The sequence below is a fragment of the Diceros bicornis genome, chromosome 22 (assembly GCF_020826845.1).
Source record: "Diceros bicornis minor isolate mBicDic1 chromosome 22, mDicBic1.mat.cur, whole genome shotgun sequence".
Lineage (NCBI taxonomy): Eukaryota > Metazoa > Chordata > Mammalia > Perissodactyla > Rhinocerotidae > Diceros > Diceros bicornis.
In genome coordinates this window covers 24,672,116-24,692,461 of record NC_080761.1, presented here as the reverse complement: position 1 = coordinate 24,692,461, position 20,346 = coordinate 24,672,116, and the positions used below count along the sequence as shown (strand labels likewise).

The 20,346-nt window shown below is 42.8% G+C and overlaps 1 protein-coding gene across 1 annotated transcript in view; it reads left to right on the top strand.

The window, feature by feature from the left end:
- Positions 1-20,346, top strand: part of PGM5 (phosphoglucomutase 5) — a 174,738-nt gene that overhangs the window by 85,196 nt on the left and 69,196 nt on the right. The window lies entirely within an intron of this gene.

Below are 20,346 nucleotides of genomic sequence, written 5' to 3'. Positions count from 1 at the left end.
CAAGGAGGAGAATCTGTCTCCTTGTGCAGATGTGGTAAGCCCAAGAACTTCTTGGCAGTGGATCTTGAGATTGCGTGCACGACTTAGAAGAGTCATTTGGATCACTTTGCAGTTGTGGGTTCATGGCTATTTCTATTTTCAGCTGCACAGATAGTATCTTAAGCCTTTTAGTTTGGGGGTGGGGTGTTTGGGGATCAAAGGCAAAATACTAAGCTTTTTGGAATGAGTAGAGTGGTGGGTATTGATGGAGACTGGGGTTTCCAGCACTGCATCCCCACTCATCCAACTGCAAAGTCTCACGTGCTCTCTGTTTCCAAAAAGGAGATATTTAACCCTAACTTCCTTTTCCACAGGATTGAATCAAATGCGTGCACATTCACAGTTTGGGGTTAACGAAGCAGGGGTCAACTAGGGTTCTTGGCATGCAAGTCACAGGACCAATTTTAGGTTACTTAAAAGGAATGCAATGGAGGGATAAGGGGTAACCTCAGAATCAAAGGAAAAGCTGGTCTCAGAAATAGGAACCTGGATGGCAGGAATTATGTATGGGTAATCTCCTCAGAGAATTGCCTTCCAGACCAAGGAAGAAACTTCATACATTTTCCTCATTTTCACTTCACTTGAGAATCAGCATGTGCTCAGTCTAGGTTGAGTCACATGCTCACTCTTTGGCCATGGAAGAGGGGATCTCCTTGAGTGACATGCGGTGAAGAAGAGAGTAGTTCTATAAAAGTAAACTGAAGTTCTGTTTCCTTGAGAAGGGGCTGGATATTGGACAGGCAGAAACAAAAGTTTCCAGATCACCATGGTGAGTTATTCTACATTTTAAACAAAACAGTCCTGAAAGTGTATGGATGAGTGTGGGTGTGGCACAGGGAGGGGTGGGAAATGTTTTGGGTAGAACAAACAATAGTCTAGGAACTGGACGTCATAGAGCTCTGCCATAGCTGACAATAAGATCCCAGAGCAAGTCAGTTACTCTGCCTGGACCTTCACTTTCCTTATTTAAAGAATGAAGAGGTTGGGTCAGCTGTTCCCTAATATCTCTTTTTGCCTCAAATCTTAGGAGAAGTATACTTTGGGCCTTGATTGTATTTCTCAGCTGGGTATGAGACTGTGTTAAATTCAATAGGATATTTTTGAGGGCTTATAGCAGGGTTCTTAAATGGTAGAGTGCATAAGAATCTTATGGGGGTTGGGTGGGTGGAGATGTCTTTGATAAAATGCAGATTCGAAGGCCCCATCCCTTGAGATTCAGATTCAGTCATGCAGAGTGGAGCCCAAGAATCTGCATTTTAAACAAAATGGCCAGGTCATTCTGATGCAGGTGGTCAAGCTTACAGACTTGCATACCTGCTGTTTGGTTCCCAATCCCTGGAAGGGAACCTCCTCAGTTGAAGCTGTAGATATTTAAAAATGTTTAAGGTTGGGCAACCGGCATGCCTTTAAAAGCTCCCTTCTAGGCCCCCTAGATAATGTGAAAGTGCTGGGAAGACAGTGGACACCAGGCTAGCCCGCCGCCCCATCGCCCGTGTATTGGGACACGACAATCCAGGGCTCCTGCATTTTCTCCTCACACCTGCTCACTCTTTCTGCCTCGAATGTAGCCATTTAATAAAGTTGTGGAGTGGAAAGGAAAGCTGAGACCTTGAGAGCTTTCCTTATCGTTCGAGTTGTATGAGGATCTTCCATAGAACCTTTTCAGGCAATGACATGTATTTGGGATCTGCAGGGTCTGAGTTCTAAATTTCTGATTTTAAGAAGTTGAGCCTCCAACTATGCTTTCACATTAAACACATCTCATTTACACTGAAGGACGCGCAGTCCATTGTATTCTTGGGTATTGGTATTTGTACGCACCCTCTATCTGGTGATCTCCAAGTGCTTTTTTAAAGTATTCAGTTTCACTCAAGGTGCTCTGTGCATACATGTAGTTTGTAATTGGTGAAAGAATTTGTTTTATGTGTATGAAATGCCTAAATCTTTCTCTGTCTACTAGCTTCTGCAATCTGCCGTTAAAACCTATAGTGGACACCCTTGGCTTTTTGAGGCAGGATAGAAAAATTTGGTCATTTGGATCAGCACATACTCCAAATAGATTCAGAATCCTGACAAATGAAAGTGAATTATAGCAAGGGTGAAAATAGTTTAAATAGTAACATAACTTATACTTGGTTATATCCAAGAAACCTGCTGTGTATTAAATAAAAATCATAAGTAGTAACTTAAAAAATAACAATTCTAGGAGGACATTACCACAGTATTTGAGTTAACTGTGGGTATCACATGATTTATGATGTACAATGCACTATCCCATTTGATATACCCCTTGTCTTTATTGGTTCCAATCTTAGGACAGAGATAGGATGGGAAAACTTGATCTATAGCTTCTAACAGCATGGCTAAGGCCCCTTATAGATAAGAACTCTTTGTAGCTGACTGGTCCTCTATCCTGTTTCTGTGTTATATTTCAAATGAAATTCTCCTTTCTTTTCAGATGCTTGATTGGTTGTGTATATGCTATATGTGTGTGTGTATGTGTCTAATGGGGAAACACACTACAGTGGGAGGGGAGTAAATGTATGAAGAGAAATTCTACAAGTTTTTATTCTTGCTTTATTTTTCTCTTTCTCTGATGCTTGTGGGGAGCTCTACATATTCCTTGGCTTCAAGAAATGTTGATATTTGAGAGAGGAACAAAAGTGTTTATTCTTAAGAATTAAAAAAAAACAAACAAACCCTCAGCGAGGATGCATTCTGTTTCGCTTGGTCTTGTAAGTTCTTTGCCAGCGAGATGAGCTTTATATCTTCTCTCTGGTGAAACCTCCCCACATCTCCTGATCGACATTCCTCCACTCGTGTGCTTCATAAATTAGGAGGGAGGGTGCCATGGGAATACTTGACCATATAAGGGGAAGAGAGGCCCTGTCGTTATTTGGTTCTGCCCTCATGTCAGAACTGTATATACACTCGAGGCCTTTTAAGGGAACATGGTGCGTGCAGGGAAAACAGCCTCAGACAGTCCATCCATTTTCTTCACTACTGCAGAGCTGGTGCCTGCAAGTTCTGTGTCACTTGGGAGAATAAATCACAGGAGGTTGCTGGCACCAAGCTCCAGGGAGGAAAACCTCAGAGGACCAAGCTCACTGCCTAGTGCTGTCAGCATCTCAATTTTCACTAAACGCCCATCTCACAACTTGGCCTTCTGACTTTTAGCGAGAACTTCACAATTTACACATCCTGACATTCACTCAACGACCCCTTCCCTGTTATGAATAATTATGATGGCTGCAGCGAGGTGGCCACGGCCTCCTTAAGATTTCAGGTTAGTCTTGTCCAGACTGTCACATTCATCTCTGTACAGTGTGAGGTCTCAAGTTTAGAGAGAGCTGGGTTCTGAACCACAGAGCTTCCTCTTTCTCACTCTCAGACCTTGGACAAGTTACATAACCTCTCTAAGGCCCAATATCCTCATCTAAAAATGGGGAAGAGAAATGTGATAAAATTCACTTAAAGTGTTTACCCAGAAACTGGCACACAGTAAATGCTTAATTAATGTTAGCTGTTATTATTATTACTGTTACTGCCAGAAGACAGCTATCGTTTTGCTCTTTGCAGCAAGTATTTCCTACAATTCCCACTGCTCTGATCCAGCACACTTTTTACAAACAGATTTTCTTTATAGGAAAAACACATCCAGAAATATTCTTAGAGGCCCTGAAGAATGTCCTGGCACAATTCAGTGTACAGAGAATGGGTTTCGGGATCAGGCAGGTCAGGGCCTGAATCCCCGCCCAGCCACTTATCAGTTTATGACATTGGACAAACTACTTAATCTCTTGGTACCACGGTTTTGTAGTCTGTAGTCTGGTGATAATGGTTGTTTAAATCCGGGCATTTTGGTTGCCAGGGGCAGAAATGAATCAAGTTAGAGCAAGGATAAAGGAAGGGTTTATTGCAAACCTGTAGAGATTTCACGGAAATAAACTGTGGCTCTGAGGGTCCTCAGTGCTGCTGTAAGTGAGATGGTGACGCTCATGCTCTCTCAGGTCTCCTCTGGCTCAGTCTACCCAGTGGACACCCCAGTCCAGCCTTGGTTTGATCAGCTCAGACCACCCCTGCAGCAGGGTCTCTGGGCTGAGGCCCTTTCTCTGGACAACAAGCAATAGAGCCCGAGGAGGATGATAATAATGCCTGTCCTGTGGGATGGCTAGGGGATTCGATGCATGAATTTGTGGAAGCACCTAGCACAGTCCCTGGCACTAGGTAGCTGCTCACTAAATGTTAGTTCCATCCCACCCCACCCCTACTCCCTCCCCCATCCCACCCCACCCCTACTCCCTCACCATCCCACCCCATCCCTACTCCCTCCCCATCCCACCCCACCCCTACTCCTTCCCCCATCCCACCCCACCCCTACTCCCTCCCCCATCCCACCCCACCCCTACTCCCTCCCCCATCCCACCCCACCCCTACTCCCTCCCCCATCCCATGCCATCCCTTCTCTTTTCCCCATTCCACCCCACCCCTACTCCCTTCCTCAAGAGTAAATACTCCACTCCTAGAGCTGGAGCACTGAAGAGGGGGAGAGGAAAGAGAGCACTGGTGTCAATTCTGGGTTAAAATTCAAGGGAAAGAGACAGCTAAGTGGGAGAAGAGGAGAGAGCAAGAGGGGCCTCAAAGGGAGGAGGAGCTTCTACTTGTAGGTACAAAGATTATCCCCTCTGGTCGCAGCTAATCCTACACTCAGTTCCTTCTTTGAATTCCACCCTCTTGAGTTATCCTACAGGATAGGCCAAAATGACAGAAACACAACAGTGTGTGTCCTTTGGATGCCTGCCCCCTGTTCTGGGGCACGTCCAGCAGCAGCTACGCTGCCAGGGCAACCAGGTAGCAGAATCATCCAGCCAAAGGCAGTGTTGAGGGACGCTTAGGGAAGCCTGCTTGTGTGTGTGACCTCCTTGAGGCCCCTGCACCTTCAGTGCAGAACCTAGGTCCCACCCAGAGGCTTCCACCCAGTTCCCCTGGAGCCCTGTGCTAATTTCATTAACAGACCTGCACTGGTTAGGACCTGCCTTCTCTTCTCAGTTAGGTCAGGGGTTCTCAAACTGTTTTTCTGTTCACAGGCAGAGCCCACTCCTGTCAGGAACACTTGTTGCTACCTGCAGTGATTCTCAAGCAGGTAGGGCTCTGCATATTAGAATCTTCCCACCTCTGAGTTTCTGATAATCCTTCCTGCCCCCATTAGAATGTAGCCCAGTGGTCATTTTTCAATCAATAAACATCTCTCAAGCATCTGTGCAGTACCTGGCCCTGTGCTAGGAGCTGGCGTTCAGAGAAAGACACAGCCCTCGTTCTCCTGAAGCTGCTGGAGGAGATGGACGAGGACAACGAGGTGAAAGGGCTATGGCGCAGGTGCCGCACGGTGCTGTGGGAGAGCAGAAGAGAACACCTGCGGGAGGTGATCGTGTTGCCTAAGGAACGTCAGGTGGGGCCTTATCTCATTCTGGGGCTCCGGAGGTGCTGCCCAGAAGCTGAGACTTAAAGGACAATTAAGAGCTGGCTAGCTGAGGTGAGGGAAGCGACATCACTGAGTCGTGGAGGGCGGAAAGCACAGCTTGTCTGGGAATTCCAAGCCTTTGGAGTCCCTGGAAGGTAAAATTGGGAAGTATTTCTTCAACGGAGGACAGACTCTTCCCCTCAATGCCACGCTCGGCTATGAGTGCCCTCAGCTGGGGCCCCAAGATCCTAGCCCTTTCAGCTCACAGGCAGCACCTTCCCAGGGAACAATCTGTCCCGTCCACATGGCTGGTGACGAGTGGGGTGGTGGCAGGTCCTGATCCCACACAGGATCAGGATCCATCTCTCGGATACAGATCCCTCTGTCAGCCCCCCACTTCCTTACAGGCTGTCACCAATGGGTGGGTCGCTTTTCTTGGAAGCCCTCAAAAGACCCACTTTCCCCAACCAGGGTGAGGATTTCCTCCTGTTCAATTGTGCTGCCTTTCTGGTGTGTTTACTATGTGTCACAACCGCCCCCATCTCTACCTACGAGGACACCGAGGCTTACAGAAATGCAGCGACTCACCCAAGGCCACGAAGTTAGTGAAAGGTGGAGTCAGGATTTGAACCCAGGGTTGTCCACCCAAGAAGCCCAAGCTTGTTCCGCTCTGCTGGACAACCTCCCTAAAGCATTACAGAGAAGTAGGACCAACTCCTCTCAGTAGTGGGTCTCACCACCATTCCAATTTCTTAGATGTGGAAACAGGACAAGAGAGGACAGTGACTGGCCTATGAGGGTCACAGAATTAAAAGTGTCAGAGCTGCTCTTTGAAGCCAGGCTTGTCAGATTTCAAAGACAGTGCGATACTGACAGGTTTGGGGGGCCGGCTGTTCTGCTCACGTGTGTGAGAAAGGCCATGGGGAGGCAAGGGCTGACCTCAGCCTGCCAGGGTTTCACTGCCATTGTCCCTATTCTCACATCCACGTGAGACGTGACTCACATCTATGCTAAGCCCGATGTTCAATGTCATTTTGAGTCTGGACCCCCAATCAGATAATATCCTCTGAGCACTTCTTAAACATTATGTAATAGGTGCATAAAAATTCCGCAATTAATATATATATATAATATATATATTTAGTGTATATATATATTCAGTGTGTATATAATATATATACCCTGTTGCATAGGTTAATTGATCATTGATACTTGCGTATAGTTTGTGTTAACTCAGCATTTTTTATGAACCCTCCTAGAAATAAGAATCTCCTAGAAATAAGAATACTGCTTGTTATAAGTATAGACACCTGTACTCTAACCAAGACCTACTAATTGGAGAGAGGCTAGTGGAAGGGCCTAGGTTTGTATCTTTAATAAGTACCCCAGATGCTTGTTACTATCAAGAAAGTGTGGGAAGCACTCGCCTCTTCCGAGACGCCGAATAGTTAAGCACCACCAGCCAGACAAAAGAGGAAACTGGTCCAGCTTGGGTGCTAGGTTAGGCCTTCAAGGATACTACCTGGGTCCTCCACAGATGTCATCTTACTGTAAGTTATAGAAGTTTACATCCCATGAAGTCATTTTGCTACTTTTATTTGGATTAAATATGCACATTTGGTTTCATGAGGGAAAAAAACTTCAAATGTCACATTTCATCCAGCTGGAAAATCTCTTACAAGTGAACGATCATTTCTTTTTCTGACCCTTGGAACGTTGCCTCGAGATTTTCGGAGAAACTCAGTCGGTAGCCTAGTACCCGGTCAGTGCACTGGGATTGCATGTATCCATAGCTGGTATCCCAGATGGGCACAATTAACTGCGCTGGCTATTGGCAGAGAAAATGTGAGCTAGCCGAGGGAATTCTGGGATGGAATGTTCGGAAATAAATTTGTAGGACCTTCTGAAAATAAGTATAGTATGCGCAGAATGTTGTGGAGATAGAGGGGAGGAGAAGATGAAGTCTTCTCCCTGAAATCTTATTGTGCGAGAAACTGCTTAAGGTTCTGACAGCATCATTCCGCCCTCCCTTTGCCCCCAGCGCACGCGTGTGCGCGCACACACACTCATACACATGCATGCACACACAGACCTACATACACAAGCCCACCCACCTGTACATACTCTCTCTCACACACACACAGAAGCACACGCATGCCCACATGTGCCAGGTCATTTTATCCCTCATTGGCATCCTCAGCCCCTTGCTTAGGGCTTTCAATATTCAGGAACTTAAAATTAGAGATCTGAAAACAATTATTAGCTCCACAACGAAGAGCACTGCAACATCAACATGATTAACTGCCTAGTTTAATGTGTATAAAATGCACATATCGTCACTTTATTATTAAGTTTAGTATCCAAGAAATCATCATACCACTTGCAAATAATTTGTAGGACGTATTTGCTCATTTTGAAAGGATTCCCGAGTATACATGATTGATGAGAAATCATTGCCAGTAGTTAATTAAATGAGTGACTTGTAGCCTCACTTCAAAAACAAAATTATAAAAATCCTTTCAATATTCTCTTGGAGCAAAAAGTAGATTTTTATGTGAGATGTCGATGTATTTTAATATGTTTGGTATTATATGGGGTGGGGCCTCACACACACATGCAAACTCAGAGTTCACCACCACCGAAAGCTGTTGGGCAGGGCATATGATTGGAGAAAAATAAAATTTAAAGACTGTGAAAGGCTTTTTGGTCCACCCTCAGTTGCAGGACCATTGGGGAGGGTGTGGTCCACCCCTTGCCATATCAGGAATGTGTTTAAGGGACTTGAGAGCAGTAGCTTCTACTCTGCCTATTCAGATGAGGCTGATAGAGAGCTGCTGAATCCAGGATGTGCACTGTGTGAGGGCAGCACATTCTAAGGGGACAGTGTTCACATGGAGGACATCTACATTTGAGTACTTATTATGACAATGTTTCAGCCAATGGCATTAAAGTGTTTTTTCCTAAGAAAAGCAGTGTGCTACAACACTTGTTGATAGTTGGAAATTATTGGGTCTTGAAGAGGGCATACCTTTAGCACAAAGGCACTGCTTGGGCTGCAGGCTTGGGCTGACATAGAGAGTGGTACTCCTAGTGCTGCATCTATTTTTATCATCCCTTCACTGTAGGATGTGGGATCTTGACCTAAAAGGAATTGTTCCTCTCACACAAGGCTCTGCCCCTGCAGTGGTTCCCAGTGCCCAGAAGCCATCATGTTCTCTCTCGACCTTGCCCTTCCTCTGAGATGAAGTTTCTCCTAAGCCCCCAATTAGGCCCAGAAGCAGCCTACACACAGAAGGGATCCACATAGATAAATGTTCCCGCGCCTTGGTCTCTGAGAAGGGGGACAAGGCAGTTGAGTGACCTTATTTCCCTGGGGAGTCTCTGCTTCTCCAATTAATTTCAGGAACTGTGTGTTCTCACCAACCTATTTTGGTCCCCATCCCCCAGAGACAACAAGACCCTCTGAGAGAGAGCTCAGCTCAGCTGCGGCCGGCACCGCACGGGCCATCCCTAATGCAAATAGCTGCTTTGCCCACCTCCTTCCTCTTGCCCCACTGCCTCCCTGGGGACTGTACCCCGGCCCAGCCTGCTCAGGAGAAGAGAGCATGACTTAGAACCAAAGAGCCCTGCTGTCAACCACATGTGCAGGCCATGCCCCTGGGCTGCCCCTCTTTGCTGGGCTCAGAGCTTCTTGCAACCCAGGACCTGGAGCCGGGGCGTCTCTGCTTCCCCGGGGATGCCCTTACAACTTCTTGTCTCTCACGCCTCTTTGGGAAAGGCATCTTGCTGAGAATCCTTGACTTGACTTAAGACTCTTTGACACATTCCTTCTCTCTTGCTCTTCAAAAGTGTTCAGTAGGAGTAAATTCCTTTAAAGTGCACCCCTGACATCATCATATAAAAAATAAATTTCTTGGTTTATCTTAACCAGTGTTTTCCAACGTACGCTAAATGAAACTCAGTCCCACAAGGGGCTCCTTGTGAATGTGAGAAACGTGTACCCTGCCCTCTTGAAGTTTTACAGTGAAATGAGCATTTGGTTGAGAAAGCCCGCAAAGGTAAAGAGAGGCCAGTTTGACCATAATCTCCTACCTTTTTACAATAAACTTACAGCACTGGACTTGGTAAACTAGCGTACGCTTAACTAGAAGTGACATTATCAATCTTTTTAGCCAACTCTTTGTGTGTAATTCCATTTGGAAATTCATCCACCATAACTTAATTTTATCCTGAACTTTCAGTGGTCTCATGTACTTGCTCCCGTTGGTATTTGAAGGACTTAGTTCTGGAATCTACATTATGATTTATACCTGTATAAGAGGAGTCTGTGTTCTGATAGACTCCATGATGCTCACATGGAATTAACAAATGTCTTAAAGCACTTGCTCTGTGCCAGGCAGAGCCCTCGTTCTCCAGGGGCTCACAGAGTAGAGGGAGTCAGCTGTCCTAACATCTAATGCAATACCCTGAGCTGAGTGTGTAACTAGTGGGTTTGCAGTGGCAGCACACAGAAGGGACTAGGCAGGTTAACCTGGAGAGTCGGGAAGCAGCCTGAGTCTAGAGGGATGGATGAAGAGTGTGCTGGGTATCTTCCATTTGCCCCCAAGATCCCCTCTCCATCCTCTCCCTGTGCCCTGTCCCACAGGCTGACCTGTATGGACTGTATCAACTGGTGTGTCTTCCCTCCAGATTTCAGTGGGGTTTGGACAATTGAGAGCACTGCAGATATCAGACAGAGGGAGGAGAATACGTCTGGGAATTTATTTCTCTTCCTATGGGGTTTCTGTGGGCTGGCAACGTGCCTCCTCTGAAGGTCGTGGCTCCTGCCAGGCAGCCCTCTCCACCCAGCTCTGTCTCTGGATTCCAGGGATGAATCCGGGGGTGGGGTGAAGCTAACCCTGATGTTACTTGCCCTGGGGTACTGTACTGTCCATTGTGCTCTCCCTCTCCACTGCCCACACCTGTGTAACTAGTTCCGGTACTGAACTCTCCTCAGATTACTCACTTTGAATGTGTCATCTATTCCTGTTGGGATTCTAACTGAAACCAAGAGATCCCCGCCTAAGTGAACTGTGTGCAGGGATCTGAAGCTACATGACGCTTAAAGGAGGTTCTATCAAAATAGTAGTTTGCTATGGCAGGAGGATAGAGGGGAGGCAGGAAGCAGCAGCTGGACAGGTAACATGCTAATCGCTGTTGCTGATATCCATGTACCTGCTCTTTGGGGCTTTCCAAGCGTCACCCCATTTAGTCCTCCCCGAGTGAGGAGATTCATTGTTATTCCATCTTGCCAATGAAAGAGCTGGGCTTACTGAGTTTAAGTAACTTGGCCTCACATAGCCAAGAAGGGGTGGAGCTGGATGGGCACCCAGGCAGTCAGAATTCAGAGTCCATCCTCTCATCCATGTGCAGGTTCCATGGGCAATGCGTATTTGCCTTCCTTTCCGTCCACTCGTCTTTATCTTGTGCTGTAAAACTCATTTCCCGTGAAAGGACATCAACTTTTTGAATAGTTTCTTTCTTCATAACTATGTCTCATTAAACTGAAATTTTTTTAAAAGATAAATTAATGTTAGAGCAGAATTAATGTGGCATGACCTTTCCTTATACTTGTCGGCAAAATTAAACCCAATCCTGAGTAATGGATGGAAACCCTGGAAGGGTAAGGGCAGTCTTGAATGTGTGGTACCTTTCAGATAGGGTGGCTGCTTCTCCTGTCGCTTGATGAACACTTGTTTTCTCAGAGCCCATGTAAAGATAGCTGCCTGATGACTCCGATCTGGTATCCCAGGAAAGCAATGACCTGGGTCAGTCATTGGGCCACAGGTCAGGGTTCCCTGATGAGATTAAATGTCAGGGAAATGACTTGTTCAGTACATGGTATTCCAAAGCCAGCATGGACAGCTGGCACTCAGGTTCCCAGAGGGAACGCTGGGCAACCTGAAGGTCTGTGTATCTCTGCTCTGGCATCTCTGCCTCGAATCTCGAGAGCTTTGGTCCTGAAGGTTCTTCATCTTCCTTTTGTCCAAGAACCGGGAACTCCTCCTAAAGGGAGCTGGAAATGACAGTCTCAATTAAGAAATATATGCAGAACTGGTGAATTCTTCTCTGTGATATTGGTGGGCAGGTTAGCAGGAGAAAAGAGAGGGGGAAATACACATACTACACAGAATACAAGCACCATCTCTTAATTAAAAAGGAAAGAAAAGTTGTGAGTTCTATCCATGCAAGTGGAAAACAATGACTAAGAGTCTTGGGAAATGCCCAGGCTAATTACAGCTGGTTACAGCTAGTGTGCAAGGACTTGCCTTCTGCCTTCAGAAGCATAGCTGTGGGAAGGGGATATCTTCCAAGTCCCTCTGTGGCTCTGGTGGCATTGGCAGGTGCTGGCTGGTTCTCCAAATCAGATGATGTTGTGTCTCTTCATTTTGTCATTAATTCTTCAGAGTTGCAAATATATGAAACCTGTTATTAGAGAGCAGGAATGACATCCCACTAGGTTTTCAATCTGGACTAGCAAGGGAGAAATAGTAACTGGAATAGTAGGGATCTTAGATAATATTGCAAGACAGAAGTACACACTTAATTTCTTCTTTGTGGCTCTTTTGCATTCTATGCTTTGGAGCCTTTGAAACATGGCTGTTGATTTGCCACTGTATAAATAAACCACAGCTTGTCAATTCCCCTACTGATAGACAAGTAGGTTGCTTCTGATTTTGCTCTTTTTCTCTGTCACAAATAGTGCTGTAATAGACATCCTTGAACCAGTGTCCTTGTGCACAAGTGTACCAGTTTCTCAAAGGTAGATACCGAGAGGTAGGCTTGCTGGGTCATAGAACATGATCAACTCTACTAGGAATTCTCAAATTACCCTGTAAAGTGAGTGTACAAATTTACAACCCTGCCATCGATTTTTGGGTTTCCATTTTCCCATGACATTCCCACCAACACTTGGTATTATTAGATTTTTTTCTCTTTTTTCTGTTTTACATCATGGGTGTGACATTATATCTGGCTATTGTTTTAATTTTCATTTCCCTGATTTACTGTGTATTTTCATATGGGCCAATTAATCTTCTTCCTCTGTAAATGGCTTGGGTCAATTGAGTTTTTCATTTTGGTTTACAGGACTTCTTTATTTAGGTTGGCTACTAATCTTTCAGTTTTATGCATTGCAAATATCTTATCTCAATCTATGGCTTACTTCCTTTTTTTGGTGTCTTTGACAAATAGAATTTTACAAATTTTAATGTGATTAAATTTATCAATTTTTTCCTTATGTTTAGACCCAACTTGTGGAATAGTCTGCTCATTTGTCCCTCCTCAAAGTCATACTTTAGTTTACCCATGGGGATAGATTCCCAACTCTCTTCTGTCAAATTTTAGGCTGCAAAGGTTTAAATTAACCATTTTAGGATCAGAGTTAGGCTCACAGAACACTGGGAAAAACCCTGAGGTCCTGTGGCACTGCTGAAACTGAATCCAATATGAAACACTGGGGCAAAGGACAGACGTTTGCTCTGGGAAAACTGATAATGCCATGCGAGTTCAATGTTTACCTCTGTCATGGTGTTACCCAAAGAATAATGATGCAGCATTACACAAGTACTGGTTTTCTCTGGGCTTTGTTCTTCCTTTAGAATGAGTATGCCTTTACAGTCACTGTATATTTATTTAATGTCCAGTGCCTAGATGTTCCTTCTCTCCTGTTTTGTGACATAGGATCAATAAGATTTCTATAACAACATCCAGGAAAGGATGCTGATTGAATCCAGAAGAGAAAACAAAGAAAAGCTTTTAAGAGAAGAAACTTTGTGTAGTGAGATGTGGTATCTCCTGGGTTAGAGCTGTCATATCAGTTCTTACTTACTATTTTTTTCTATAGGAGTAAATGAATTGATTCTAAATCTTCCAAGAGTATTATATAGGCTTTTTTTTTTCCGTCTCAATAGGGTGTCTACATTAGCAAAAATTCAAAGCAAAACAAAAAGACAAGAAGATTCACTTTTTGCCATTTCGGGAGCAATCTTGTGGGAATCTGAAGAAGAGCTGACAATTGTCTCTTTATCTCTCAGCTTAGCTGGAACACTTGGGGCTTCAAATTTGCCGGTGGCAGCCACTCAACAATTTTTCTTCTTTGAAAATAGTTAGAACCAGGAAGAGTTTACATCAAAGTGCCCAAGCATCAAGATTGTAAATACAGACACTTGTTAATTCTCAGACATAGGGTTCCAGATTATTTACTAGCATAAGAGAGTGAACCTGTGATTGTTTAAATTTTATATATTTTTCTCTTGGATCTTTAGTTAATTTCCCAAAGCCAAATTTTTTCTTTTAAGTAAAGTCAAGATCCTCAGAAATACGCTTGCCTTATGTTTCCTAACAGAATTTAAAATCTAACTGGGAAGGATCCTATTTTCTCCCATAACACCTACCTAAAATGAAAGCGCGGAAGCTTCTAGATAAAGCAGCAAAGGCTCCTGGGTTTGAGGTCCACCTCTGTTTGTTTTACAATTGGCCAAAATCTAGAAGTTTAGAGGGAGCATGAGACATGCAGTCATCTTTTGCTTTTTCTTGTAAATATTCTTTAAATGATATGTCCATTTCCCTTGGGGTGAAGTGAAAGATCCAATACCAAGAACAGCGATGATGTTGTAACCCTGTAGGACATTTTGCAGTTGCTAGAGCCTTTCTTTTCATTATATGCCAACTTATTTGATCCTTACAACCTCACTGATAAGAGAGGCAAGCAAGGTGTTATTTAATACATGAGTTTGAGGTTTACACCAGGCTGAGATTCTACAGGCCCCGGGAACAAGCAGCTCTCTTCTAAGGTTTACATATATGGATGAAAACTTTTGTGGTCATCTTATTATGGCAGCCTCAAGTTTTATATTTATGTCACCTGAAAGTGTGAGTTGCTCCATCCAAAAGGTGAATTCAAGAGTAGACTTTAAGATTGCTGTTGGAAAACAAGGCCTAGATGAACCCTGCCTAGTTCATATTTGTGAGTTGAGGAGATAGCCTTAGAAATGCTTTAAAAGTGCAAACTCACGTAAGCCTTTTACCTCAGAGCAGCTCCAGCCAGCAGCGTCAGACATCAAAGAAGGGATCTGGGAGTGAACTCATCGTGAAAATACTAAAGGACTAATTTGAAGGCAGTTTTGTTAAATGTCTGCCTGACATTAACCAGCATATCCAGAATGCTATTAAACTCCATTTTTAGTAGTTTGTTTCTTGGGATTATGTAAACATGGCTAATTCAAATCTGTACTTAGTCATAAATATTACAGAGACCTTTTTCTTTTAAATAAACATTTAATTGTAGTATAATGCATATAAAGAAAAGGCACAATGGATACATAGCTCAAGGGCTTTTTACCAAGTGAACACACCCATAGAACTACCATCTAGAGCAAGAAACAGAACAGCATTCTTGAAGCTCCCTTGTTCCCATTCTAGTCGCTACTTCTCCCCTCCTCCCCAGAGATAAGCACTCTACTGACTTCCATCACCAATGATTAGCTTTTTGGTTTTTTTCCAGCTATACTGAGGTATAATTGACAAATAAAATTGTAATATATTTAAAGTATATAACATGGTGATTTGATATTCATATACATTGTGAAATGACTACCACAATCAGGTTAATTAACACATTCATCACCTTACATAGTTACTTTTTTGGGGGGTGAGAATGCTGCTCTCAGCAAATTTCAAGTATACAATATATATTATTATTAGCTATAGTCACCATGCTATACATTACATCCTCAGAATTTATTCTTCTTATAACTAGAAGTTTGTACCCTTTGACCAACATCTCCCCATTTCCCTCACCCCTGCCCTTCTGGCAACCATGAATCTACTCTTTGTTTCTATGAGTTGGACTTTATTTTTTTTTGATTCCACATGATATCATACAGTATTTATCTTTCTCTGGCTTTTTTCACTTAGCAGAATGCCCTCAAGGTCCATCCATGTACACAAATGGCAGGATTTCCTTCTTTTTTTATGGCTGAATAGTATTCATTATATATATACACCACATCTTCTTTATCCATTCATCTGTCGACAGACACATAGGTTGTTTCTATATCTTGGCTATTGTGAATAATGATGCAATGAACAGGGGAAAGAAGATATCTCTTTGAGATCCTTTTTTCATTTTGTTTGGATATATACCCAGAAGTGGAGTAGCTGGATCCTATGGTAGTTCTATTTTTAATTTTTTGAGAAACCTCCATGCTGTTTTTCTTAGCGACTGTACCAATTTATATTCCCACCAACAATGCACAAGGGTTCCCTTTTCTCCACATGCTTGCCAGCTCCTATCTCTTGTCTTTTTGATAATAGCCATTCTAACAGGTGTGAGGTGATGTCTCATTGTGGTTTTGATTTGCATTTCTCTGATGATTAATGATCTTGAGCATCTTTCATGTGTCTGTTGGCCATCTGTATGTCTTCTTTGGAAAAAATGTCTATTCAGATACTTTGCCCATTTTTTTTAATCGCATTATTTGTTTTCTTGCTATTGAGTTGTAAGAGTTCCTTATATAGTTTGGAAATTAACCCTTTATCAGATATAGGGTTTGCAAACATTTTCTCCTATTCTGTAGGCTGCCTTTTCATTTTGTTAACTGTTTCCTTTGTGATGCAGTAACTTGTTGGTTTATGTAGTCCCACTTGTTTATTTTTGCTTTTGTTCCTGTGCTTTTGGTGTCAGATCCAAAAAATAATTGCCTAGACCAATGTCGATGATTAGTTTTGTCTATTTTTGAACTATGTATAAATAGAATCATAAAGTAGATATTCCTCTGTGTCTGACTTCTTTCACTTGATGATATGTTTATGAGATTGATTCATATTGTCCTATATAGTGGTGTTTCATTAATTTTCTCTGTTCTACGTTATTCCTTTGTGTAAATATATCACAAAAATAAATATACCACGATCAGTACTGATCTGCATTCCTTTAGCAATACATGAGAGTTCCAAACCTTCAGCAGCACTGGAAATACCACTCTTTTCAGCTATTCTTGTGGGCTTGTAGTGATATCTCATTATGGTTTTAATTTGCAGTTCCCCTATCTCTAATGATGTTGACCATCTTTTCATCTGCTAATTGGTCACTTGAATATCTTCTTTTGTAAAGTACCTGTTCAAGACTTTCACCCATTTTTTTTTTAAAGGTTATTTGCCTTTTTCAATTGATTCATAGGTGTTTTTATGTAAACTACATGTAAGTCTTTTGTTGGATATATGTAATACAAATATCTTCTCCTAGTCTATGCAGTTGGGGGCTTTTTAAGAAGGGGCTGAGAGCTCAGTGTGTAGAAAATAGAATTATGAGCCCTGCTTGACTCTCAAGAAAGTGGACATTTGGAGATAAATCAAAGGAAGAGGGACCTGGATCTTGTCCTCTTTAAATCTATTGCAACTTTCTTGAAGTAGGATTCTAAGAGCAGCTGGGTACGCCCCATGCACTTGGTATAATCAATTATTGTTCATTTGGCTATTCTGTTGCAAGCTAAAAGAGAGTCATTAATAGCCATTGATATTCCAGTGGAGTATCACACACAATGATGTAGTTCTGTATAATTAGGTAAATAGATATTTGAACACCTACTCTGGGCATGCACTGTGCTGGATGTGGGAGGCACAAAGATGGATATGCTGTCACCTCTACATGTAGTGAGCTCTCAGGGCACTTTTAAGATGCTTTTGTATCTATCACCTTGCTTGATCACATGAGGGTAGCGCGACCACCAGACTGGTAAAATTGAGATAATGTCTCCTGCTTCTTAAACCTTTGATTCTCATTTAGTCACTGCCCTAACTCTGTAAGACCTTTATTTTCAAGAAATGCCTTTATCTCATCCTGATCCCCACTAATTAATACCTGGAGAAATTAATTCTCTTTGCTCAAAGTGACTAATTTAAATAAAACATGCAGAAATGACTTACTTATTTTTTAGGAAACTACAAGGAGAAAAGACCATAAAATAGAGATACTTTGCCCCCTGCTATCCAACAACACACCTTAAATAATAGGTATTAGTCAACTGAAAAGATACAGAATTTATTGAGGGCAAGTCTGACAAGGTGCTATGTTATCTTAGAAATTGGAGAGCTATAAAGGTATATAAAATGCAACCCCTGCCCTCAGAGAACTTCTAACACCTTGGTAGTAGGAGTGTCTGTGTGTGGAGGGAAAGTGTTAAGGAGGTAACAACATATATAATGACAATGTGAACAGAAAGACTCTCTACCAGGTGAGAGGCAGTGTAGCAGCAAGAAGGATTATTTTGGATTGATTGTGCTGGTGAGGAAAGGATGTATTCTTTAAGATAGTGGAGCTGCTGCTGCTACAAAACTAATTCCAAAATGTATAATGGCTCAAACACAGCAAAAGATCATTTCTCCATCACCAAAAGTTAAAAACAGGTTTTCCTGATTGGTGATTGATTCTGCTCCACATGGTGATTCAGAGGTTCAGATCCTTTCATCTCGTGGGTCCACCATTTTCAACATGTAGCTCCTAGGACTGCTGGGCCTGTCCACATTAAGCCAGCAGAAGGAGAAAAACATGGAGGATGGGAAGTTTTAATAGCCAGGTCTGAAAAGGGTGCACATCATTTCCACTTGAGTTCCTTTGGCTAGACATCTGCCATGTGGCCACAGCTAACTGTGAGAGAGGTTGGGAAGTGTAGTCCAGCTGTGCGTCCAGGAGAAGAGATGGGTTTCTTGACCATCTAGCAGCCTTTTCCACAGGCTTCACAATGGCAGGGTGTTTAAGACAGGGCTTGAAGCAATGTGAAGTATTTTGACAAGAGATTGGAAAGGAGGATTAATCCAGTAAATGAAAAGCATGAAGAAGGACTCAGAAGTCAACAACAGCAAAAATGCAAGAGTATATGTGGAAAATTAGAGATGGTCCAGTCCTTTAGGTGCATGCAGGGAGTATCATGAGAGAAACTGTTGGAGAGATAGGTTGAGGCTGTTTCTAACTTGAAGCCATATTTTAGAGGTTTTAAAATCCACACTAAGGAGCTTATATCCACCATGTGTTTTTGGCTACCAGGGCTCACAGCCACTTACAGGAAAATTGTGGTCCAGATTTGTTTTTCTTTCTTTTCATTCATGCTCTGGTCTTTCCTAGAAAGTGAGTTCTCATGTTTGTCTCCAACACATGGTGGCAGCAGTCAAGAAGACGGGTGCAGACCCTCACCGTGAGCAGCATCATTTTGAACTCTTGTACCAGAGGGTTTCAGAGACTCCCCGGGGGCCTCCTGCCAAAACCCAGTCTAGAGCATGGTTTCTGCTGAGTGCTGTGTTTGGGATGGATCCCAAGTTCAGTAGAGGGGGGAGGAAGGGGAATTCCTTTCTGACTCTTGGACACAATCAACTCGTGCTCAGAATCCTGGAATTTAATTACCCATATTGTTATCTTAGCTTACATAGCTGCAACTGTGGCTCATAGTCATAAAAGTATCCGGTCCTTTAAAATTCTGCCTCAGCCTTCAGCCTGATGACCTCCTGACAGTGATTAATTGGAAAGGGTGGGAGCTGGGGAAATCCTTTCCCCTCCCTTCAGATCTGCCAACTTGGCTTTGCACCTACAAGAATGTTTTGGCCAGAAAATATACAGCCACACCCTCTACCCTCTCTCTTACCTTCACCTCTGCCCCATGTTGCACATTCTCTTTGGTAATCATATGCATTCATATTTGCTAAATTAATTTTGAGCTTTTCTGTGGGGTGCCCCTGGAAAGCTTCTGTGTGAATTATTCCTCCTTACTTGAGCTCCTGACCATGAAAGTAATGGCTCTGAAAATTTACATTTGCTCTACAATTTGGAGAGGACTTGCTTCATTGTTACTACCAGGATGTAAGCATGATTGTGTATCTCTTTTAGACCGTTGCAAAAAAGAGAAAACAGAACCTTTGATGTAACACCCGAACATCTAAAAAGTGCTTCTTTTCAAAGCAAACTTGAAAGAGACTTAGAACACAATTTTTCAAGATCCTAAGCACATGGACTATATCTGGGTTTTATGGAAAGGGAGGTGTTCCCTTTCCTGTGGCAGGAGTTTCTAGATATTTTTTCCTCTAGCTGGCAACAAAATGAACCTGAAGAAATCATTATTATGTTGTGTCCTTTGTCCTATGTGCATCTTTCTTCCTCTTCTTCACCAAGACACTGGTTCCTCTCTGTGGCCACCTGCTCTTACAGCCTTCAAAGAATGAAACCTTGCTGGTGGCAGGCATTTGCTATTTTTCTCTGTTGGTTGCTTGCATGTGGAGAAGATGAAACTCTTCAGGCCAGTGTTTGTGGTACCAGCTCATTCCCTAGCATCCTGTACACCTTTGAAACATTGAAACATTTAGGGAGACAGCGTGGTATAGAGGGATAGAACATGAGCAGCAATTAAACAGACTTGGGTCCAAATTCTAGTTTTGCCTCTTACCTCAGTGAAACTTTGAGCAAAACACTTGACCCCTTTGATCTTCTGAGCCTGAATTTTGACAGCATTGATGAGTTTTAGCTGTTTTTGAATTTTATCTAAATGAAACAATACAGTACATATTTCTTTATTATTGGTCTCTTTTGCTCAATATTATGTTTGTGAGGTTCATTCAAGTTGTTGCATGTAGCAATAGTTTGATCAATGGAATTTGTGATATGGCATTATATATTGCAAATCATTTGTCCATTTTACTTTGATGGATATTTGGGTTGTTTCAGTTTTTATGAATTATTCTATGATCATTTTTGTAAAATCTTGTGTACATACTCTTTGGAGTAATGTCACACACTGGGCTCTCAGAGAACCAGCTCTGAG